The sequence below is a fragment of the Amblyomma mixtum genome, chromosome 4 (genome assembly GCF_055824585.1).
Source record: "Amblyomma mixtum isolate Tamu chromosome 4, ASM5582458v1, whole genome shotgun sequence".
Classification (NCBI taxonomy): domain Eukaryota; kingdom Metazoa; phylum Arthropoda; class Arachnida; order Ixodida; family Ixodidae; genus Amblyomma; species Amblyomma mixtum.
Genome location: NC_143015.1, coordinates 140,720,898 through 140,746,892, shown reverse-complemented (window position 1 = coordinate 140,746,892; position 25,995 = coordinate 140,720,898). Strand labels below are relative to the sequence as shown.

Sequence of the window (25,995 nt, the reverse complement as noted above, 5' to 3'; positions counted from 1 at the left end):
ACAAATGCATGCTGTTTCGCTCCCGTCGCTTTCGTTTTATGGCTGAGCACTGTGAAGAGCACTGGCAGAATGCGCGCCGTGATGAGTTGTCTCAGCATCTTCTTGATTTTTGCCGTGTTTAGATGCGAAGAGACGGCGAATTCTAAAAGTGAGTAACAGATGATTTTGAATTTATCGGCTCTAGGTGTTTATGATTATAACTTGTAAGGTCATCGAGTATCGTATTTTATGTACCTGTATGCATAATCTCTTGAGAAGACTTTCCTTAAAATATTTTTTTCTAGCTCCGTGCTTCATAGGTCTCTCATGTGAATGAGATCAATGCAGCTCTTGAGGTTTTTTCGCTGCACAGTGATTCGGAGAATTGGTTTCCTTGGGTCTTCTCAAGAATCACTAGTCTAGTAAAATTAGCTCAAAGCCGTAGACCGGATTTGTCTGATTTAAAAGTCACGAGAAAAGTATACGCGGTAATCGCTGACAGTACACGCTTCATCGCTGGATACGCGTTTTCTCGAAATAGGACACATTGTGCAGGCTACGTGTGCTTCGCTGCTTCGCCGTGAGATGTAATAACTGATTTTTGCGATATATACGTCTGGGCACTTGGGAGTGACACGCACACTCCACCGCACACAACAACGATTTTACTGGCCTAACATGCGTTCAACCATCCAGCACTATGTAGCCAGCTGTGTGCAATGCCAGCGCTTTAAGTTGGTGACTTCAAGTCCACCGGGCAAACTGCGGCCAATCACACCTCCAACAGCCCCGTTTGAGCAAGTTGGCATTGACCTCCTTGGACCTTTCCCACGGTCCTCGAAAGGAAATCGATGGATTCTTGTGTGCGTAGACCACTTAACCCGTTATTGTGAGACAGCCGCGATACCAGCTGCTACTGCGTCTGAAGTATCTAACTTCTTACTTCGATTCGTCATTCTTCGGCACGGCCCTCCTGCAGTTCTCATTAGCGACCGTGGACGCCAATTTACAGCGGACGTTGTTGAAGAACTTCTCCGCCTCAGCAGCTGCAGTTTTCGCCACTCCACGCCATATCATCCCCAAACGAACGGGGTGGTAGAACGCACTAATCGGACGCTCACCACCATGCTCGCTATGTACGTCGCTGCAGATCATAAGGACTGGGATGGCGTCCTCCCGTTCATTACTCATGCATACAACACAGCGCAACATGAGACAACAGGCTACAGCCCCTTTTACCTGCTCTATGCTCGCTCACCTCGCTGCGGCCTTGACACCATTCTACCATTTTTCATCCACGACGAACCTTCTCTTGCGACCACACTCTGCAGAGCTGAAGAAGCTCGCCAGCTTGCCCGCGTTCGAATTTTATCTTCTCAAGAGCGTTCCAAGAACCGCTACGACGTCCAACACCAAGAAGTTTCTTATGTTCCTGGTGACATTGTGTGGTTGTGGACCCCTCTACGCAAGCGTGGTCTGTGTCAGAAACTGCTGTCCCACTACACTGGACCGTTTGTTGTGTTGGAGTGCATAAGTGACGTTAATTACGTTATATCACGACTAACTGCTAGTGGTCGACGGTCACGCCAGTCTCAGGTGGTGCATGTAGCCCGTCTCAAGCGATTCCATCCCAGACGGTCTACGTAACTCGCCCGACGGGCTCCGTCTGCGAGGAGGGAAATGTCACGTGCTTCCACAGAATCTCGACGGAAGAAGCAGAAGATGAAGGACTGACCGGCAGGGAGAAAGGAAGAAAAAGAGCTGAGGGACGCTGGTAGGCTGCCTGCTTCCATCCTGCTCCGACCGATCCCCTCTGTGAATAAACCCCCGTGCGTGCTAAGCACGTAACAATATAATAGATCGTAAAAAATTGGGCTGTCTGTCGAGCTTATTGTGAATAATAATTTAAAGTTTTACGAGACCGACGTAGATATTCCTGATTAGGGCATAGAAAAAGCTAGCTACACTATCTGAATCAACCTAAACAAGACCAGATAGGCACTAAGAGCGGTAGTCACTCCTTGATCGCCTTCTCGCTTTGTTTGGAAACTGCATTTACATACCTTACAGACGTGTTCTGCCTGTCTATCATGCAGACCTATCATGAAGATGTAACGTCATAGTCACAGAAAATGTGGGCATAAACAAGAAACGACCGAACATGATGAAGATGAACGATCTCAATAATGATAGTGATTTTTAACCTGCCTTGTGTGTGAGGCCGGTAGGCGGCGCCATCTGCGTTTTCCCGCGCCCACTAGCAGCTGAATTAAAGCCACGCCATCTCTCCTTGGTCAAATTTGTCTTTAGTGGGCGTGCCTAGACCGCAGTGAATTCAGCTATGTTGCTGCTGTCTCAGCGTAAATACTGCCCTTTCAGTTTGAGTTCCTTTCTGTATCTAGTTTTTGTCTTGAGAGCAGTCGAGTTCGTACACATACCTTTACCGACGAGAGATGTGCATTCTATGTATGGGATAAAAAAAAAAATCGTCTTCATATATAGTGCACTAAAATAGTAGAAAGCAATTTGTTCCCAAACACAGCACGGCTTGAGAACCGAACAGACAACCCCCTCTGTTTTTTACCAGCGATTTAGATGTTTTGCTCCATGCCCGTGCAAATGATAGATGCCGGTTTGTACAGCCACAAAATAATCATGAGGTAACCGTGCTTGCAACCGTATCTATTTACCTCTTAGTACGAAGCCTTCTCGAAAATATTGTACTTCGATAACGCTGAAAGAATCGCGGCGTTCCGTAACTCCATAATATTCCGTAAAACACGCTTAATTATCAGAGGTGTCGAGTTTGGTAGTAGGTTACTGATCTTGCTCTGGTCATGAGGAGCGGATCTTAGACATTACCGCGCTGTAATGTACAGAACTAACTGAGACGTTTAAGACACGTCTCATAAATAGTCCTGAATTTTTTATGTTGTATTTTTGATGAAAATCTTCTTACAGTGGGGTGTTGAGATGAGTTTTTCAGATTTGACGAACTGCTTTTTTTAAAGACAGTAAGTAGGCTTTGAAAAATACTCGAATTTTGCAAAAATAATAAATTTTAGCTTTGGGCTATAATGAATTCTCTTTGACTCAGAGGATGAAAATTGCAGTCAAAATTCCGTTTCGTCGAAGAATCGTATTTTCATCGTGAGCGCAGGCTTTCGCCTTCAGGTCTATGTTTCATTCGTGTGAAGAGTTTTGGGATTTAGTAATCGTGGGACTAATACAAATTCACACTTACCATGCTGAGCGAAAATCCCGGTAAGAAGCATCAAAGGACATGCAGTTTATTCTGTTCTAGTTCACCTTTTATTGGCTTCTTCTAGCACTTGGCCGTTCGGGTCAACCAGCAATCCGCCGTTCGACCATACTGAGCAGAGATGCTTATCCAGAACGTTCCTCGTATAATACTGCAGTGGCCAGCGAATGGCCTATCCTACAGGCTGCTCCAATATGAACGCTTTTACCCGTTACGTGCGTAGTGCACGAATTATTAGCGTTTGTGCAGAAAAAATTATTCCGAAAGCAGAAGGTTTGACAGCCGTCGCGTCGTGGGTTCGGATTCCACCGGCGGCATGTGGTTGTTTTTTCTTGTGCTTTTCTAATCAATTAGCTTTAAGCCATAACATATTCAGTAATATAAATTGATCAACACCACAAAATAAATAAATAAATTAAAAAAATCCCCTGTGTCCCTTGGTTTCTGTGGCTGTTGGCTTCTCTCATATTTATAACGAGCCCCTCATTCCCCTTTCCTCGTCTGCTTAATTGCTTAACGAGGGCCTCGGTTCTGGCAGCCTTGATGCCTTAGGAAGCATAAGAGGGTTCTCACACAGCTTCCACTCTCGCCGTTCGATGACGTTCTACGTCACATCAGCGGTAACTCAGGACGTGCCACGTCCGCCGCTTAAGAACGTGGGTGGCGCTGGTGAACACTCCCAAGGTTAGGTTATTTGTAAACATAAATACCCCCGAAAGCAGAAGGTTTGACCGCCGTCGCCGTAGCTCAGCGGTAGAGCACCGGACGCTTAATTCGGAGGTCGTGGGTTCGGATCCCACCGGCGGCATGTGGTTGTTTTTTCTTCTGCTTTTCTAATCAATTAGCTTTAAGCGATAACATATTCAGTAATATAAATTGATCAACACCACAAAATAAATAAATAAACTTAAAAATCCCCTGTGCCCCTTGGTTTCTGTGGCTGTTGGCTTCTCTCATGTTGCCAACATACGGATGATATGAATTCTACAGCGTTACCGTCTAAACTCAGGAATCTTCTGTACGAAAACTCACTTCTAAACATGACTGATATATCACAAGCTTTAGGTTTTAATTGTCTAAACGCTCTTTTGGCAGCTGACGTAGCAATTCTGTCTTATGCATTCGATATCTTGTGCATGTCTGTGCTTGTGCTGTGGATTTCTATTTAAAAAAAAGCAATTATTGTTGATTGCGAATTATTTTACGCTGTTACGATTTCTTAATACATCTAGGAGTTTCTACACATGGTCAATTTATTGGACGTTACTCCTATTAGGCGAATCTTTTAATAATTCTCGCCCTATACGAGACATGCGGAAGAACTGATAAGACAGGCATGGATTCACAACAGAATTCCATTTTGTCGGGCGAGTTGGCCACTGTTTTTTGCTTACTGCACCTCCATGTATCAACCTTCCCCCTGTTATATGAAATTCTGTGTATGAAATTCCAGTATTTTCCCACTAGTGCTGCCTACAGAATAACTGTGTGACGAATAAACAGTTGTGGTAATCAGGGGGACGGAAGAAGCACGCAGAAGAGACCACAAGAGAGGCTTTGATTCAAAACTGAATATAAAAGTACGGAGTTTTACAGCGTTTTTTATTGTTTCTTGTGCGGCGTGTCTTGTCCATTGAAGTGTTATGAAAAACTTTCATTGCCAACTACCAATTTATTGATCCTTCCGAGCATTTGAGCGCCATTCAGAAACATAAGAATCAATGAATTAAGACTTTAAGCATGTCGTCTATGATCAGCGCAGTAGTGGAAGGGGTGTGGGGTCGGGTTTTTCATTTCTGACCTCAAAATGCTAATGTCTCGTGTGCCGCGACGAGAAAATAAAAGGAAAATGGGAAATGATGCTGAGAGCTGGGCAGCGCAAGGAACGTGACACAGGGGTAGCTCTGCGCTTAATAAGAACGGAGCAATTTACCTGCCCAACAATAAATCAACGCAGAACTAAAGCGGTATGCGTTACTGCACTGCAGAGTCAACAGCAGATGATTCAGTGCTGTGTTTGTCATGTAATCCTCTCGCATTCTCGTGCCTCAGACTTACTGCGGATTATTGGCGTCGGAACTTGGTGCGTATCCTGAACCGCGCAGAAGCGAAACTTGCAAGTGTAATACAGTAAATGAGAGGGTAGCGCGCCGAGAAAGACTATTTTGTCAGAAGAGTGGAGCAAGGCCGCGGGGCGGAGCGCTCTTGATACGACAGCAGTTAGAGACACTTTTGCCAGTCCGCAAGCATTGTTGGCGTCGTTGGTAACGTGCCACGATGGAGCAGTCAGAGGAGGAAGGAGAGAAGAAAACATGGGCGGATATGTGCGCTGAGTGCCGCACCAAGGATCCGTGGCGCACTGTTTGCGAAGCAGCGCGAAACAAAGTTCGAGCAAAGTTCCGCTTGATTGTTTGATCGAGTCCTCTTTGCGCACTGGCACGAACTAGTACTTCCAGAAGGAACCAAGTTGCGCTATAAAAAAGACAGCCACAGGAAAAAGCCAAGGAGACAGACAGAGCGCTCTGTCTGTCTCCTTGGCTTTTTCCTGTGGCTGTCTTTTTTATAGCGCAACTGGGTTCCTTCAAAGCAATGCACCAACTTGCCCAACAAGAAGTTCTTCTATAGTACTTCCAGAGTTTGCGGCAGGGCGGTCCTATTGGTCGCGTAATGAATGACGTCGCACAAACGAAATATTCGAGGACGAACAAACTGCTACATAAACCGGCTCAGAGTGTCACTTGTATTGGTTCTGCTCTTGCCGCGTGCAATAACTCTTCTACGCCTTTCGACGCTTCAGCCAAACTCGCCCGCAGGATACTTCAGAACGAACCACCGAAGGGGAAAAAGGAAGATATTATTAAATTTATATTCACCTCCATACACTGCTGTCGCAGGTTGTCGCTTCCGAAAGCCTCCGTAACGATGGTCGTGTTTGTTACTCTATGCTGTTGCTAATTAGTAGACTGTTCACATCCACTCTTAATTTGAGGGTTGTGTTGGCTGGCTGAATATTTTTTACGGTTAGGGCAGTTTTTTTTATTTTCTTGTGCGCCTTAATTCTTTTGCTTTCTGTTTTTTAAAGCAATTTTGCTTTCCATCGTCCACCGTGTCCTGTTTTTAAACTTGTTTTAACCAATTTATGGCCTTTTAATTTAACATTTTCGCCATTTCCCCTATCTTGTTGTCTAGTCACAGACATTTTTCTTGGGCCGTGTTATTTTTCTTTTTCGTCTTGGTTCTTCAGTACGTCTCGTTCTTAGCGATGTAGGAGAAGGCAGGCCTTGTGTACTTTCGGGTACCTTTGGCCGAACTGTTTCCTTTCTCTCTTCCTATTTCTTGCACATTCCCTATTTGTCTTCGCGCAGAAAAAAAAAAGAATCCTTTTTGCTCGCAGTGATGAGAAAGGGTGCAACCTTCAGAGGGAACCGAGCGGTTAACCATGGCAGGCGTGTGGGTGACGATGCCGGCAGGGCTGAACTATCCACCATGCTGTTGTTGCCTCCGCAGGCAGCGTACACACCCAGTAGACGTGTGCAGCTGTTTTAGCCTGAAACGAAGAGGTCACACAGATGAGCTGGCGTGGTCATCAAGACTGGGCGGCCAATCCCGTAGCTAACAATGCATGACTGCCTTCTTTTTAGTATGCAGTATTCGCGCATTCCTGAAGGAAACGGCTACGACACAAGCGAAGGCAACAGCAAGCCTCTCGAATAAACAACAAAGCGAGTACAACGAACGCAAAGATAGAACCGTTGATTAAAGAGTACGTGGATAAAAAGAAAGGTACAAGTATAAACAGACATGGGAGCCCGTGTCGCGGTAAACGAATGAAACGTAGCGCAGGAAATAATTACGACAAGGTAGAAAGCCCTACTTTTTTCCTTTGACTTTCGCAAAGTCCGTCATCCTCACTCCCTGTGACAACTTTCAGACAAAAATGCTGTGCGGTTCAATCTACGTTTCATTTCTATTACGGCCGAGTGCTGTGTAGAGCGCAAGCAGAATGCGCGCCCTCATTGGTTGTCTGAGTATATTCCTGATTTTTGCCCTGCTGAGCTGCGAAGAGAGTGGGAATCCGGCACGTGAGTACAGCAAGTTCTTTGTATGCTTAGTCTTAAGATTTCATTACAATTGTTTTTTTTAGGTTGTAACATTCGCATTTTGCCTGCCTGCTTGCACAAGGTCGGCGGTGATCTTGAAATATTTTTTTTTTGCCTTGAGGTCTGCTTTAGAGATCTTTCATGTGGTTTTGATTTCTTCAGCTCTTGGTCTTTTTTTGGTGCATGACAATGAGAGTTCAGGGCCTGCTTTGTACTTTGCAAGATTTTATTAACGTGTCGCAACTGGTGCGGGAAAAACGCGTAAAGATGTAGGCCGGATCCTTACGATGTTAAAACTAGTAGAGTAGCTGCCTCAGTAATCATTTACGGTAGAAACTTCCTCGCAGCATCTATATTTTCGAAAGGGGGCGCCGTACGCGGGTTAAGTCCTTCGCGGCGAGAAGACCTATTAACCTTCGAATTTTACGCCACGTTATTTAATAAATGGTTTTAAAAATATGGGTCTTTTTCGCCGTCAATGGCATATTTAATATGATATCTTTGCAGGACCGGCTTGGCCCATTCTAGAATGTAGCGTAGAGAGAGATGACCGCGCTATTAGACTAAATATTAGCAATATGAAATAGGTGCTAGGAGCAGCCATATCACGCCCATCCACGTTCCCGCATTCACTGCAAGCTGCAGTTCCAAACTTTCAAGCCAGCACCTGCATATCTAATCAGTCAGGCTCATTATGTGCCTGTATTAGCACCACTCTCACCGGAAACTGGACACAAACAGGAAACAGTTAGGTATGACGGAGGCGGATGGCAATATTGAAAATAGTGAGTGATTCCCGGGATCCTCTACGTGAGAGCGGTAGGCGACGCCATATTTGATTTCAAGCATTCATGATAGAGCAGTTTCAGTAGCACTATCTCTGTTTATGTGCGCCTTCCCAGGTCCTTGCATAGAGCTCTGTGTTCGTGCTACATGAAGAAATGTATAGCGCGCCCCGTTAACACATATGCCAAGCCTTTTGCTCCGAGCCAGCTTTTGTTCATATCCAGCTCCGGCCAGAGCTGTTTTCGTACAGATGTACATTCGTACCCTAACTTCGCAAATGTCGAGTCTGTCAAAAGCGTCTCGACTGCAGCTGGAGCCATTATACTGGAGGATAATACTGCCTTCAGTTGGAAGCAGTACGGGCCGTGAATCAAGGTACACGACAGGCGCCCACTCATAGTTTAGGGTGATGTGAAGCTTACAGAGAACTAAAATTGTGTTCTGAATATTATTACTTATCCTCAGAGAATGAAGTCTTAAACTGCAGGGTTACTATTATTTTCTCCTGATTTCAGTATGCAGACTTTTTTTTTCACAAAAGCAGCGGCATATAGAATTTGCAAAATTAATTTTTCTCTGCATTTTGAAGAAAAAATTTTGTAATATATAGCTGAGCAACACGAAAGACGTTTCATTCTTGAATTTTCACCATAGCGGCTTTTTTCTGGAAAAAATATTTTGAAATAAACATTAATTGTATTTGTTGGTTTTGAAAAAGAAAAGTTGAATTTCTCGTGATTTAATGTGTCTGCTTCCGGCCAGAGAAATGCTTTTTTTAGATAAGAGAACTGCAAGCAATTACATTTAAAGTGATTATGCTCTAAGCTCTTATGAATGGGTAATAAATACAGAGAAAATCCGAACGCAGTGGAGTTCTTTAACCACTTTTTTACAATAGTAGTGCACGATTATCGGCCCTTACGTCTAAGTGACCACCTCATGACTTCTAGAACCACAAAGCAGAACCACAAAGCCAGGAAAAAAAACGACATTGCATTCCTTGGCCAGTAAAACGTTCGAGTCAAGAACGTGGTATTAAGGCATCTGGAAAAACGCATCGAACGCCTGAGAATCAGTAGCGCCATGAGAAACGATCACAAAAGTGGCGCTATTGGTAAATTTCGCAGCCCCTGATTACCGTGTCGCTGACTCCGAAATCCCGTACTCATTTTTGCTTTCATTGCGAAGGGTATGGCCATGACAGCGTCATCGGCTTTGTCCTTAAATAGCATGCTATCCCTGCGCTATAAGTACCGAACAACTCAGTGTGGGTATCACTCCACTGCTACGCGCAAAAAATAGACTTCGGAGCACATCCCACTGAGAAACGAACAATGTGGACTGAATTAAAATACAGGACGGTTTGGGCCGGAACGTGAAGCTGGAAGCTAACAAAACAAAAGTTACTGTAACATGTCCGTGTAGGCCCCTGCTTTTCGGTCGTAGCCAGACTCACAGTCATAATGCGCCATTTCTACACATCGCACTGATGGCACAGGCGCAATAGACGACTCAGAACTAAAATTCGCGAGTGGCAGAGATACCTCAATTATTAGTCATTCATACCGATAAAGTGGCAAACTGTTGCCAGGGAGTGACGTACTGAACTGAAGTAATAACACTAACACTGCAACAGTTTAGATTGCAGCGGGAGCCCTAACGCTGTAGCCTAGGGCTTTGAGCTTCACCCTCGTTAGTAAGAGCTACGGAGTGAGATTCCAATGCCGCCGGGCACCCATCGGTGATAAAAATCGTATATGCATGCCCCTGGTGGAGTTCTCGGCGTCTTGGCAGTGAAATGATCGAAAAATCAGTTTCTGACGACACTTCTTGGAAAGAAAAATATCTTGTGCCTTGGCGCTTTTTTGAAAAACTTCTCCTTACGCAATGAAAATTCAGCATCATCAAGATCACAATTTGTTTCCATGATATAGCTTTTTCCAAGGGGCAAAGCACTGCTACAGGGCACAACAAATTGGGAGCTACACTACAAGTACATATTTAAAATAACTTATGAATGATTTAGCTTGTGCATTGGAAACAACAAGTGTGGCAAAGTAAGCAGCCAGTTTAGTAAAACAAAAGAATTATAAGAACATTTCCGAAATTTTCTGCCGGTGTTTCCACGTTGGCAATAACGCATTCATAGCACATTCTCTGCAGGTGACTGCTACTCGAACGGAAAGAAAATCCCAAATGGGCATATCGAGAACATGCGCAATCCTTGTGTGCGCCTCACGTGCTCGGATGGGGAAGTGAACACCACCACGTGGGTATCATTACCGGAAACTCATATAATGTTTAGAATGCGCTGTAGAGACATTCGGAGAACTTTATACAACCAAACTTCTAGGCTAGGCTAAAAGAGACGAGAAACGTTTCAAAAAGTAGTCAGCAGTCTTTCAGAGAAGGCTTTATAAAAAAACCGAAAGCTTGTTTCGTCCTATGCTACTGTTATAAAATGTCGGAGGAAGATATCGATGGCGACTTTAAAGGCCATCTTTTCTAACTCCTTTCTTTTTTTTTCTTCCTTTATTCTTACTCAAAAGTTTCAAAACAGCAAAAGGTGAAATTAATAATAGTTCTTTAACACACAGATTTTTCCCACAGAATAATAAGCAAATATTTCTTGCACGCTTGCGAAACAGTAGCATAAATCATGTACACAGGAGAACCGAATATGAGATTCTAATGCTCTCTTTCGCAGTCAGTAAGAGAACTTCGTTATTGGTACTATAAGGGCCGTTAGCATCAGTGCCCTTTTCGAGTTTGCTCTTACGTCCCATAGAAATGCTTTCAGCCAAAGCTTCTCACTAGTCGCTATAGATCCCACCTTGTGACGTGCAGAAAAGCGTGACAATCCGTCGAGAAGGGCGGTTCCAATTCCTATTGTGCACGAATGCTGAAAATACCCGGAGCAGTTTAGTGAGCGTATGGAGTGCGGAAAGTACTAGTGTTAGTCCGTGGTCTGTAGACCACTCCATTAATAATAAACCCACTTATTCAATTAAAAACGGCCGCATGAAATACTGGAGCGACATTGATAAGGCCGGCGCATCCCATAAATGCTGCTCTCGCTAGTGCTGCTGCTTACAATGGTCATCGCGGAGAGTTGCTATAGGTGAGCACCCCGACAGTCGCTCCGGCGAGTAACGCGACACACAACACAGGTCTATTGAAAAGTATAAAAGTGAATTGAATTGTGGGTGAAATTGAAATAGTGAATAATGAGCACGTATCTTCTAATACGTTTTAGAGTTGTTTTTAAAAATTCTTTTTTACGCCTTCGCTAGTAATGTGTTCTCAAGCCTCCAGTACAGTGGTTATGGTCGACGGGAGGGGGGTTAATTGCGACTTCAACGTTGTATAGGCAACGGTGGTGTTCCTGACACCTATTGTAGCTCACATTATTTGCGTGAAGATTTCCAATCGTGCCGCCCGGTTCTAACCACACCTGTGCAAAAGTTTTTGTTTTTATTTTATCTTCCTCCCTAGTTGCGAGCAGCTAGGGCACATGGTTAAAGGACATTTCGGAAAACTGGGCTCATGGATGTCAAAAAAGGCCAAGCGTCATTTCCCGCACTGCTGTCGGCCGACTTCCCGCTGAAATTACGGGCGCCAACAATATCGGCGAGCGCAGTTCTGAGAAGTGGCCGCATGCACGAATGCCTCAATGTACTTTGTAGCCTTTGGAAGCAAAAATGCTGAAAGATCAAAAGTTTGAAAATAAAAATTCGATCAAGATGCCATGCCGTATTGTGATTTGCACGAACAGTGAAGTCGAAATTCTAGTTCCCCTTACCACCACTCGAAAGGAGTATAAAACCTTGTGATATACGATATATGCATCAATATCGCAATTACACATATTTCAATCAGCGAGCGCTGAAATAGACCGTGCACGTTAAAAAGCCTAGGTCGGCGAAATTTCCGGAGGCCTCCACTACGGCGTCCCGTATAGTTGCTTTGGGACGTTAAACTCAAGAAAAGGACACAATACTAATGGGGAAGACCTCATGTAAATAACTCAATAATACTTGTTCATCGAACGTCACATTTAAACAAATGCAGGTTTGCCGGAAAGTGGAAAGAAATCAAAGTCGTTATGGAGATGTTAAACAAGATTGGCCAGTGCCTCGCGGTTTCAAATCAACTCTGACCTCCCTAAAGGATTAACCAAGCTGTGTTAGAGGAACGTGGCTATCTTAGAATTGAATAAAAACGATCAGATGAGAGAAAAGACAAGAAGGTGGAAAATATAGCAAATCTGAAAGTAGAAGGCCAGCGCCGTAGCTGGAGGAGAAACTCAACCAAACCCAATAACGAGTTGAAGCGTATTGGTTAGCTTGGATAAAATGTTGACGTTCAGTCAGAAAGCTGCGAGAAGATTCAACACGTAAAAACTTAAATTGTAGTCCCAAGTGCTTTCACAGTAATTTTTTTGCTGAATCCCAGCCTAAACTTCAAGTAAAGTTTTGTGTTAAGAACCTCGGCGAGGTGAGTTGGCTGTTATTTTAGAGATTTACTGTGAAGCTATGCTGTCTAACACGAACTGATTTAACCAACACTACCAATGTAACCATGTTAATATATATTTTCTGTTTCACTGAGTTCAAACGGCTGCAGTGGAGGGAAATGAGGCTCTTATGCTTAAAACAAAGGAAGCTGCTGATATACGTAATCGATTGATCATTTCCTAGTCTTGTAAAAGCTCATGAGAAGGGCTGGTAAAATATCTATGAAAAATTTATGCTTCAAGTGTTTGAAGAAATTTAGTGCTAATAAACTTAGATAGGGAAACCAGCTGTTAATGTAAAATTCTATGTCTCGACTATTAGTATAATCTTATCAACACCAAACATAACGTCCATCATAAGTGGGTGGTGGATTGAAAGTTTGTGAATATTTTTGACGTTTTTTAGTAAACACTGAGAACAGTCTGCCGATCCTTGTACTTAAGCTATGACTCTGCATTGAGGTTTATTTTACACTTGCAATTTGAGAGGATAGAAGCGCGTAGGGCTTAATGTTCTCCAGACTTCATTATGGTTGGTGCGTGACATAGGCCACAGACCTAATGGGAAAGGAAAGGGCATTATTTCGATTGCTTGCGTCTATAACTATTGTTTCAAGCAGCAGTGGCGCCACTCGCTTGGAACGGTCTACTGACGAGCAGAGCTAGACGAAAAGTAAATGTGTGTGGGAGACAAAATCTGTGTCTTCTTGTGTGTGGGCTTTATACCATGCGCGTATCCATGCCTCTCGCAAATGTTGTATCTCAGTACATTGTGAAATGAAAATGTCTCTACAACATCCATTGATTCTCACGTGACGTATTGGTAACCATCCGTTGCGTTTTTTCTCAGTCTCAACTGCTATCTCCTTAAAGATGAATGAACCAAATCTTGGCCTCTTATAGTCAACAGAGGGAAAAATTGTTTTAAATGACCAGCACTATTATACTAAATGGACGCGAAAGATAAGTGCACTAGAAGTAGGCTGGAAACAACGCTTCCATCAGGACAAGTCAATACTGCGGTCTGGTTTCTCGAGACCTTTCCCATCTCGACTGAAACTACACTATCACTTATTATCTAGAGGGTCAATGCTAGTCTTATCAATGGGATTATCTCCAGGCACAAAAAATGCGGGCACAGGGCTCGCTTGATAGAAGGTGCGGCTACCTAGGATTTTGCGATGCTTAGTAGGAATGATGGCACACCTCGCTCTCTAGTACCGCGCTCTCAAGTACCGCAGTGCAGTTCTCCACTTCAGATCAATACTACTAATTGCGGGAGTATAGCTTGAAAGTTGTCTCCGTGTGCTAAGTCTACTAAGAAACAGATTGCGCCACAAGTCGGAAACTAAATCGGTAGCCCTGAAGTAGGGTTCCATGTATGGGTTACTGGTTACCCATACACGGTGTGCCCAGTAGGAAAGATTTGGACCAAAAATGACCTTCCTTGCCGTTGTGGTTGCCTTGAGTCCTTGTGCCTAAGTATAGCGCGGCAACCTGAAGGTGAAAGACCAACTAGCCGCCATTACAGCATTGCAAATATGACATTTTAAGCCACCGGATGAATCTTGGGATTAAGTAATCTCAGTACTGAGGTATCGAAATTCAGGTTTATTGTGCACCGTATGCATAGTGGTTGGAGTAATTGCAGGAAATCGCCTGCAGTTTCATGAGGTCCAGCTCACCTTCTAATAATACTTTGCCGCACTTGGCTTTATTCTTAATCTTGCTGCAGTCTGATTTCATGTTAGCTGGTGGTGATGCTGGTTCAGAGCGTGTCAGAAATTGTAAGCGAATAAAGTATAATACACATTGTAAAAAAATGACTAGTTTTCATTTCCACTAGTACACGTGCTATAATTTCTAATTTTTAACAGAGCGGTCCACTTCTAACATAATAACACAGGGAAGGTCAGAATTCAAGTAACTAAGGATAGGCAGCCTGCTTTAAGAAATTTTCTGGTAAGCCAGACCCATAGCAATCTAAAATATTTGAAAACCTTTATTGGGAGCTGAAGACGCAGTTCTGCCTTTTAATTTCATTTCTTGTATAAGCCTGTGATGTGTTGTCGCTGGGAGGTAAACAAGTTTACTCTTGTGTTCTAATAGTATTTATGCGGTTATTTACTGTGTCCTAATATGTCAAGCAATGCTTACATTTCTGCAATTGAGAAACACTAGAGACCAAATACTACCAGTTCGTGATTTCTATTGAACTCTTATTTTAAAATCCACCACCACGGAGGACACACATAGTTGTATCATCCTTCGCTCTGGTGTTAAAAGATTAATGCCAATTATAACATTTTATTTATTATAGGATCCCGCTACTAGTTCTGTAAACAGGAAAGTTTGAAGCAATCAGGACGACTGAGGAGAAACGTGGAATAATAGACTGCAAGACAAGCTATGACTCGAAAGAAATAAAAAAATTAAACGAAGAGTCACGGTCTGTTTTGTCTTTTTTCGTAACTTTCGGGGTCGCTTTTGCTGCTATTAACTATACGTGTTACAAACTCACCCGTGTATTGATTCTCCTCAAGCTTAATGGAATATTTTCATTGGCAAAGGCCACAATATTTAAGTCTTTCATTACGTCTCATAAGGTCTCATCGGAGCAAAGCGGGCTCCAGGTGCGGAATTTTCGTAATCGTGAACTGGGATTATTAATCCCTCAAGGATGTCGCAAAGAGTGTACAAGGCCATCGCGACGCAGCCCTAAAGACTGGAAAGAGCAAGATACAGGACATATGGATAACTCTGTGCATTGAAGGAATTGAACCATTTACCTGCTTAATAAAAACGGACGGAGGACACCTAACGTGATTGTCGTTGCTGAACTGTCGAGTCAATTGCAGAAGCTTCACTCCTGCGTTTTTCTTCTATACTTAAAGGTGCACTGAAGAGGAATCTGAACTCGCTTTTTTGCCGCGGGAACTCGATCTACACGTTCCGAGCATTCTTAGAAACTTCGACTTATTGCCCTGTGTGGCCGATTTCTGTAATTAAATTGAATTAACGTCCGGCTCCCGCCTTTATTTTTGAATTCTCCCTCGTACGGTGGGCGGAGTCGACCAACGCGTGGAGTGCCTTTCAGCCAGCTCCGCGGAGGCATTGCTTTCGCTTTATGTTGTTTTTTAGGTTTCCGTCAATAAATAGTTTCATTCGCTGATAATATAGCCGCAAAATAAGCCCACAGAAATAAAAATACGCGCGGACTATTTGCTTCTGCGGATTACTACGTATTACTCCGCCGATGGCAGAGCGGCAAGCTGCCACGGGACTGGGTGAAAGGCACTCCGCGCGTTGGTCGACTCCGCCCACCGTACGAGGGAGAATTCAAAAAAAAAAAAAGGCGAGAGCTGGACATAAATTCGATTTAATTAGGGAAGTCGGCCACACAGGGCAATAAGTAGAAGTTTCTAAGAATGATCGGAACGTGTAAATTGAGTCCCCGCGGCAAAAAGACGAGTTCAGATTCCTCTTCAGTGCACCATAACGTGTGCTGGTGGCAAACTTGGCAAGGATCAAGGTGGAGTGCATCGGACCGCTGTACTGATGGTACAGTGGTCCGAACACCACCTTGACGTTAGGGCAGCGCGAGGCCACGCAGGGCTGCGCTTTTAGCTTAGACTGCTGCAGTATGAACGTACTCAGCGGTTCCGATCCTCCGTTAAGTTGGTTGCAGTGTGTGGCGTCGCTTTTTTCGTCTATTTCTTTCGCCCTGCCCCAGTCGCGCTGTGCCTTCACCTGATTTGTATTTTTTGCTCGTTATACTGTGTACCGGGTGTTCTTTTTTTAGAATGTCCAAAATTTTTGAAGAAAGGTAAACTCGTTTAGATTTATTTTAACCCTGGGGCTACACTGAGGGCTACGGCGGACGCCAGGTAAGAGGAAAACTACTTTAATTAGTTCGCTGATTAACTGAATACGTTAATTAACTTTTATAATTTTTATTTTAGGGGATATGTTGTATTAGTAGAATTGGAGATCGTCTTCCAAACAGCTCCAACCAAGAAAAAAAAATTTAATGAAAAAAATTTTTTCGCCCGTTACGAACCGAGAAAAAGTCACCCTGGTAGACAGCTTCACACTGTAACACAGCGTCTGTGAGCGCCTGTGACGTAGCCCGCTCCATCCTGCGCTTTGTGTCAGTGCGTTTTTGTTCCAACGCGGCATTCCGTGATGCCGCGGAGTGAAGCGAAACAAGCAGCGATAGCGCAGAACGCCCGTCCGGGCTTCAGGTGATATCAGCCGTGTGACGCAAAGCGCCGGGCGGAGCGAACTACGTCAGAGGCGCTCACCGCCGCTGAGTTACGGTGTGAAGATGCCTACCAGGGTGACTTCTTTGCACCTCGTAACGTGAGTGAAAAATTTTTAATTAAAATTGTTTTTTACCGGTTGGACTGTTTGAAGGACGATCTCCAATTCTGCGAATACAACATAACCCCTAAAAAAAATAAGGAATGTTTATTAACATATTTAGTTAATCAACGAACTAATTAAAGCAGTTTTCCTCTTGCCTGGCGCCCGTCGCAGCCAGTATAGCCTCAGTGCTAAAATAAATCTAAAGCAATTTACCTTTTTTTTAAATTTTGGACCTGCTAAAAAAAGCACCCGGTATATCCATTGCATTTACAATTGTGTGTTGCTCATTTACGGTTTTGACTCATTTAGGATCTTTCTTTGCCGTCTATGCCTTTCTTTCGTATTGTTCATTTTTTTGTAATTTTGAGTGTTTGCGGAAAGCTTCTTACTGCATATATATGTGTATATATATATATATATATATATATACATGTATATATATATATCATGAATGGTAGCTTACCAATATCCCTGAAGAGAAAAGTATACAACAGCTGTATCCTACCGGTACTCACCTATGGGGCAGAAACGTGGAGGCTAACAAAGAGGCTTCAGCTTAAAGGGCAGCTCCGGCGATTTTTCGATGTTCATCAATCGAAATGAAATTTTAAGTCTGCATTCTATATGGTAGTCTGATGTCTCATGTATAATTTCGCACCTGAAAGCGGCGTAGTTTTACCGCAGGCGAATTTTGAAGACAAGCGCTCCTCGACGCGAGAGGCACCCATTGATCGAGCAACTTCTACAGGCCACCCTGTACTGTGACGTCACTGGCGAGTCGGCGTGTCAAGCTGGTCGGGCGCGCTCTGGCGTTGGCAGTGCAGGGGAAAACTTAAAATTGGTTTTGAGAAAAGTAAATGACGCAGTAAAAGACGCCCCAACCGCGACGTAAGAAGGAGTGAAATAAGAAAGGAACAAAGAGTAGCCGTAGTGGAGGTCTCCGGAATTATTTCGACCGTCTGTGCAATTTCGCGCCATCCCAACGTGCCTGATGTGATGTGTACATCAGAGTGATGGGTCACGGCACCTTCTGTTGTGCTGTGGGGTGCACAAATTCTTCATCTGTGACAACGGGCGTTATCTACCATAGGTTTCCTAGCAATAAGAACCTTCGCGACAAGTGGGTGAGAGCTGTCCGCCGTGTCAACTGGTCTCCGAGGAAGCATTCCCGCTTGGGCTCGGAATATTTCGCGCCAGATTGCTATGAAGACAGCGTGTACTTCAGAGAGAGCTTTGGACTCGCTGAGGTTTCGTACAACCGACGCTTGGAGGCATATTCTTTGCCAACGTTATTCGAGTACAGCCGCCCATCGCAGCGGCCAGCTGAACAAAGCGCGGCCGCCAAGAGGAAGCGGTGTGCTGGATTATGGTGTGAACTCACTTCCAAAATCTCGCCGTCGAGACAAAGCTTCGAAAAGAGAGGACTGTTGGTGGTGCATGCCCCTGTAAGGACGTTGCGCACCGCGGCAACGTTCCGGCAGCAGATTATTTCATCAGGCTGGGTCGGCCGGCACTCGCCGCACGAACAGCTGTCAGCGGGAACATCACATTAACTTTTGTTCTGACGACTGTGTCACAAATGCATGCACGAGAAATGACTCAAATCAAGTGATCAAATCAAATAGTAATAAATCAATCAAAAGTAATAAATCAAATGACTCAAGTCAAGTAAATGACTCGAGTAACTTCTTCGAGTTCAGACCATCTCCATACTGCAGGTGACGCGGCCTGTGGTGTGACTCGGCAGGCTCGCGCGGCGGTGGATCATACCTGAAAGGCGACTCGTCCAGTCCAAAATCGTCGAATGAGTCGTCTTCTGAATACTCGCTGGTCTCGGAAAAGCTGTTCTCCGCGCTTTCAGTCATGTCGACAGCAGGGCTCAGGGTAGTTGCGGTATCTTCGGGGACTTTGCAGCGAGGCGAACCCGTCAGTGACGTCACAGTCAATACCGCACGAAGGCACCTCCCCGGTTTCGGTTTTGCGGTTTCGGTTTCGAGTTGTGCGTTTTTTGCTATTTAAAAATTATTTTAGGGTCACTTTTCAAAATCTTGTATCGTACACATTAAAGGAGGTTCTTAGAAACACAAATCAGCCATTAACTTAAAATGACTGAAAAATCGCCGGAGTTGCCCTTTAAGTTAAGAACAACGCAGCGAGCTATGCAAAGGAAAATGATAGGTGTAACGTTAAGAGATCGGAAGAGGGCGGAGTGTATGAGGGAACAAACGCAGGTTAATGGCATCTTAGTTGAAATCAAGAGGAAGAAATGGGCTTGGGCAGGGCATGTAATGCGAAGGCAAGATAACCGCTGGTCCTTAAGGGTAACGGAGTGGATTCCAAGAGAAAGCAAACGTAGCAGGGGACGGCAGAAAGTTAGGTGGGCGGATGAGATTAAGAAGTTTGCAGGGATACAGTGGTGGCGACTGACAAAGGACAAGGTTAATTGGAGAGACATGGGAGAGGCCTTTGCCCTGCAGTGGGTGTAGTCAGGCTGATGATGATGATGATATATGTATATATTACGTTCTCCAGCCACTCTATTTCCTGAGTGTTCCGAAGCAGGCACAACTGTGTAGTTTCCGGCACCTTTTGCAAAACCGTACCTTTTGCAAGTTCCCTTTCTTGCGTATTTTCTTTATATCTGGGCGGAAAAAAAGAATACATTCTGCTAAAAGTGATCGAGAAAAAGTAAGCCGATAGGGCCAACCGAGTGCTTGCACCTATCGGTCGTGTTGCTGACAATGCCGATACGGCTGAGCAATTCACATTGCACTCGCTCTTTCCGCAGCCGTTTGCGGTTGCACCAAGCTAGACGTACGCAGCTGTTAGAGCCTGCGCAACGAAAAGGTGCAACAGATCGGCCGCTCTCGCGTCACTGATATGCTGCCGAGCCTGCAGATGACATTTGTCTGCGGTGTTCTTATTTCGTAGTATATGAGTTTTTGAGAAGGAAACAGCTGCAGTACTGGTGCGTATAATAGCGAACCTCTGAAATAGAAAAATACGTACAACGAAATCGAAAATCCCATCACTGTTTCAAAGGCCCGCAGACAAAAAGAAACCCCCGTCACTAAAGCAGACGCTGATGTCGCAGTCGGTGTCATGGTAGGTGGTGTAAGCGGGGAGCAGTCTATAGCTAGGAGTAAGTTAAACAGCCTGATATTTTATTTTCATTAACGCTGTTTTAGTTATCTTAATCTTTAATGGAAACCACAGTCGAAAAAAAGCTCTGTGGCTTCAGTCACATTTCACTCGATTTTGAGGTCAAGTGCTGTGAAGAACGCTCGCAGAATGAGCGCCCACATAGGTTGTCGCAGCATCCTCCTGTTATTTGCTGTGCTAACCTGTGAAGTGAGGGGAAATTCGGCACGTGAGTACAAGGTGTTCTTTAAGATCTTGGTCCCAAAATTTAAATAAACAGGCAGTTCGGCTATGAGAGTCGCTTTTTTTTCACCTTTATAACAAAGCTCCTGGGTAGACGTTAGTTCAAATATTCGTTCTAAGAGGTCTGCTTCATGGATCTACCATGTGGGTGTGATTTCTGCGGTGTTTCACGCTTTGCTGCTGCATGATTATTCGAGCACTGGGTTTTTCTCAGGCAACCAACAAGCATTTATTAACGTGTCAGGACTGGTGCTGGAAACAAGAACTCACTACGTAATCACTGAAGGTAGGCGCTTCTTGACAGCATCCATGTTTGTATCGAGAATGAAATCGTTTGGTTTGTTTGGTTTGGTTTTTTTGGGTTTAACGTCCCAAAGCGACTGAGGCTATGAGAGACGCCGTAGTGAAGGGCTCCGGAAATTTCGACCACCTGGGGTTCTTTAACGTGCACTGACATCGCACAGCACACGGGCCTCTAGAATTTCGCCTTCAGGAAATTCAGCCGCCGCGGCCTGGATCGAACCCGCGTCATTCGGGTCAGCAGCCGAGCGCCGTAACCACTGAGCCACCGCGGCGGGGCAGAATGAAATCGTTGCGGACACTCAGGCTCCTTGCTGAGACAAAACGTCGTGATCTTTGAATTTCACATACACCATAATCACTTGTTTAAACAAAATGTGTGTCTTTGTCATAGCCGCTGTAAATTTCAATGCCATGTTTTGCAAGAGAGGCGTGCCACATTCCTGAATGGTGCACACACCCCGCTCGCAAATCTATATTTCAATGAGCCTCAGCCAGATGAAATAGGTTTCAAGAGCGGCCATCTGACACTTTCATCGCATTTTCACATTCGCCTGGAAGAGTGGTTCCGAATATTGAAGTCTCCTCCTGCATGTTTAACCATTCAGACTGATTATGCAGTTTTAGCGCCACCACCGCTTAAAAAGTGGAGACAAAGATTGCACGGCCATGCATGAAAACATATTACAGTTATAATATAGTGTATCATGCCAGACTATAGTGTTTTGGAGGAGTAGGCTGCGCCATCTTTATTTTCAAGCAGCCACTTGCAGCGCTTATAATGCAACGCCATCTCTAATTTGAGCGCCTACCTAGACCGAGCGAAAGGAGCTGCCTCCTTAATGCACCAGAAGAAATATGACGTGTTATGTTTCAGGGAACAAGGCATAAGACAAGCGTCTTTTTGCAGCGCCGGCGTTCGTTAGAGTCTAGCTCCTTGTAGAGGTTTGCTCATGTAGTCAGTGCAATAACCTCGCAAACTACGGATCTCCGAAAAGAGCCTAGATTTACACTGCAGCCGTCACCTTGGTTCTTAACACTGGCTTCAGTTGGAAACAGATCGGGTCATCAATGAAGCAGCATTTGAGGCACCCATCGAACTTTAAGGGCGATTGGTAGCTTCAGATAGGATTCAAACCGTTTTGTCATTCTTTCTGATTACGTTCAATGGATGAAAATGGAACGGTCAGGATTGCTTTTATTTCGCGCTGCTTACGGAATATAAATTGTGGTTAAAAAACTGAAGCATACTGGAGTTGGAAAATAAACTTCGGTATAGTTTTCTTTTTTTACAGGCATATCTTTAAAACATGTATTTTAGCTGCAGCAATAAATTTTTTCAGTTATGTACCGAAAAATAGCGGCTTTGTTTTGAGCGAACAAAACAGGCATATTTAGCTCAACCGTCATAAAAAGTTACTCTTTGGTTATTGAATTTTTGTTCTTCGCACCAAGACATTTTTTTATTAAACAAGGGGTTTATATAAATCGACAATGTTTCTAGTTTTGCCGAAGCTCTATAAACCTACCGAAAGTCGGAACATAGTGTTGCTCTTAAATTAAGACTGCCATGTTTATAAGCCTTTTGATCGATGCGTCGTATAGGTCGCCCAGGGGCTTCTGGAACTACAAAACAAGAACGATTGGAATACCATATTTCTTCGCCCATGGATCTTCCCAACTGAGAACTAGCAGTTAAGGAGACCGGCATAATGCGCAACACAGTGGAGCAGCAACGAAGCCGTCAGAAAGTCCTCACCAAAGTGGCATGCTTGCGGCATTCCACAGTACTTGACTATCTTTTAGGTGGCACTGAAATACCATGCAGCCAGAAAATGTTCTGACGCCTCTGCGGGTGAGAATGTGGCCGAAATGTTGCCGACAATGGTCGGCCGCCTTCGGGAGCCATGACTGGGTGGCCGAGCGACTGAAAGGAGCTGCCTTTGCTGGTAATAGACCCAGGGGACGCAAGGGTGGCGCATTGGCGATGCGTTCTTGACTTCGCAGCATCCGTTTGGGCGCTTTTTTTTAATAATAAGAGGACGCGTGAATAATAGCTGCGACGCACAGATCTGCACGAGAGAGAAATGCTTGGTTTGGTTTATTGGTCTATTGGGGTTTAACGTCCCAAAACAACTGAGGCTATGAGGGACGCCGTAGCGAAGGGCTCCGGAAATTTCGACCACCTGGGGTTGTCTAACGTGTACTGACATCGCACAGCACACGGGCTTCTAGAATTTCGCCTCCAACGAAATTGGGCCGCCGCGGCCGGGATCGAACCCGCGTCTTTCGAGTCAGGAGCCGAACGCCGTAACCACTGAGCCACCGCGGCGGGTGAGAGAGAAATGCAAAACCCAGCATGGGCTGTTCAACATCAAAGCACGTTAATAAAATCTGCGTCGCCAAACATTACCCGAAATCTTCCATTGACGCATGCTTTAATGTCGATGCGCAGCTTACTGTTAAATCTCATTTACCATATGATGCAAAGAATAAATTGGCCACAGTAGTGAGGAAAATTATGCAGTGAGTGAAACAGATGCGCGTTTTAAATTCGTTGCATAATAATTTAACGCTTGTAGCAGCATGAAACAATCAACTTAAAAGCTTGCAACATGCACGTCAAAAAAAATATACAAATATTGAAAAACATCGAGATGCACCCAAGTAGCATCGCTGAACGCTGTCCTTCGGTAATAGCGCGTAAATTGTTGATGTCACGCTAAACTGACAAAACGGCTGTGAGCGAAATACGAATTCGTCATTGAATCGCAACATATTCGCATCTTTATTTCGCTGCCATAGCAAAAATAAAAGCAGGCCTTCACACTGACATTAAGCAGAATGGCGAGGATTACCAGTAATGAAGGCCAAGAACACCTTAAATAGGCAGTATAACCAACCTGCGTACGAATTGTGACGTTAGCCACCAATATATCGTCAAGGACGCCGTTTCCCAGTAGTAAACTGACTGGTAGGCAGCACGAACGGATACAAGCTATACCTTTGCCGCTCTTTCAGTCCTAAGGCGATGCGGAGTATTAGATCACCGAATGAGCACGTTAAAAGGCATTCTGGAAAGTCAGGTCCGTCTAGTACAAAATAAAAACATGAACCACATTTTTTTAAGTTGTTCTTCGATAAGTTTATTGGTACATCACTGCATTGAAGGTGAACTTGTTTCAGGTAACTGTAGCTTTCAAGGACATGACATCGAAGACGGCAGTTACAAGAACCTCGCGCAGCCTTGTGTGAAGGTCCGCTGCGTCAAGGGCTCAACTACAGTCACTCCGTGAGTATTGTTACTTTATAGTAAATAAACAATTGATGCTTTCATTATTATCTTGATTTATTTTACAGCTCCTGACTTTATGTGTATAAGAGCAAAAGCAATCTGACTTGAGATGAACATAAGGTATGACTGCTGGCATCAGATGTATATTTAGTCTATTTTGGTAAACAAAAATGAAACAAATTTGTTTTTTTACCTGTTTCGAAATTTTTGTTAAAATAAAACAACCTCTTTCTTAACACAGATAACTTATTTTGTATTTTTATTCTCATTATTTTTTTTGTAAAAGTGGCCTCATAACGAAAGAGGCAGGAAGACTGGAGAGTGCGCCATGCATTAAACAGTACTCAATATTTTCGGGGGCGATTTTTTCCTCGGTGGTCGGGGCAGCTATTGACGTCATTTTTACGCAAGATAGGATTGTGAATGTTCATAGTGAATCCCTTAAACCTTTTCAACGAGATGTCTTTGAAAAAGAGGGATTAGTAGTGTTCTTGCCAATAGGCATCCAAGTTTTCAAAAAGTATTTATGATCATTACAATAGCTCACCAGTACAAAGAACTGCGGTTTTACTATACCTACATCAGATTCCATGTCTTCATAAAACCGTTCGAGTGAGATTTTCTTCAGACAAATGGAACAATTTATGCGAAAACAGGACAAAAGAGGCAAAGACAAACTCCCATGAATGTAATTTTTAAGTGGATTGCTACCCTAAAAAAATTTTCCGAACTGGTTGTATGTACTGGAAGTCGGACTTGAGATGGGCCCATGGTGATTTGAGGCGAACGTTGCATTTAAACTCTGGACACTCTCACTTCTCCAACGCGTTGCTGTAAAGAGCATGTAACCTGCAAAGGCGTGTGTCAACAAATATAAATGATTCCGTACGAAGTAAATCATTCACAGTTAAAGCCTACAGTAAACGATACTCCACCTATGGAGGCCTATCTATTAATGTCACCATTGCATTATTTTGCTGTTGTTAACTTGAGCTCAAGCGCATAGAGGAGCCTAAGATACAGCCAGCTGAACAATAGAAAGTATTAGAAGCCATACACGCGCAGCGTCACCGTCGTTCTTAATAGGGTGGTCTATGTAGACGGAGTTAGAAGTCAGACTTCAAGATAAGAGAACATCAGAAGCGGTCGTAACATGAGGAGCTCAAGATTCAATATTTCGCAAACCTCCCAGAAGCGTCCAAGTAGTTTCTCCTAATTGGAAGTGGTACTGACTGCTGCACTTTTAAGGTCGTATTTTCGAATAGCGTGTACAAGTGACGTTTACAATGAACCCTCAACGAGCGCTGATATAAGGCGTTCTTGTTTCGTTGACATTAATTTTTTACCATACCGTTTTGAAGAAGACAACAAGAAGAAATTTGGAAATGCATTTGTATAAGCACGGTGGTGCAATTAGAGCATAATCATAAATCCACATTTCTTGTAGATTCTTGTAGATGATTCTTGTAGATGGGCGCGTAACTGATTGTCCAATATTGCTTTCTGTATAGCAGGTGGTTCTACAGTGGTGTGAACTGTGTTGCGTTTCCATGCTCTCTTGTATTGTATGCTCAAAGAAGCTTGTTCATTCATGGTTATATATGCATTTTTTTGTGTCTCTTCACTTTCCCTCCCTGTAATGACCCTCAATTGAGGGTTGACAGTATTCATAAATAAATAAAAGGCCTCATGCGTCGTGAAGACAGGATTGTTAATATCTTTAACACTGCTTGCTTTGATGAATATTTTCTTTCCAGATGCGGACCTCCAGGTTTGGGGATTGAAAATCCCTTCCTTAATGGAACTGACAGGCCTCCATACCCGAGATGCTGCCTGAAGCTTCCTGGATAAAGTGGATCACCGCTCATGCAGTCTGCACACGCACTTCCAGCAAGCTCTGGTCTACAACGACGCCTGAAGACGGAGATCCGTACTGCGTACTTCGGGAAATGCAGAGAACCGCTGCTAAACCAGGAATAAATATTGAATTCTGATGTTCACCGGA

General features: G+C 44.0%; 1 long non-coding RNA gene across 2 annotated transcripts; it reads left to right on the top strand.

Moving 5' to 3' along the window:
* Window positions 1–25,995, top strand: LOC149348477 (uncharacterized). Of its 2 annotated transcripts, none has more exons than XR_016292259.1 (3): window positions 1–148; window positions 23,882–23,987; window positions 25,748–25,995. It is a non-coding gene; the product is annotated as an uncharacterized LOC149348477 (long non-coding RNA). The 2 variants fall into 2 exon arrangements; XR_016292260.1 differs by lacking the exon at window positions 1–148 and adding an exon at window positions 7,212–7,323.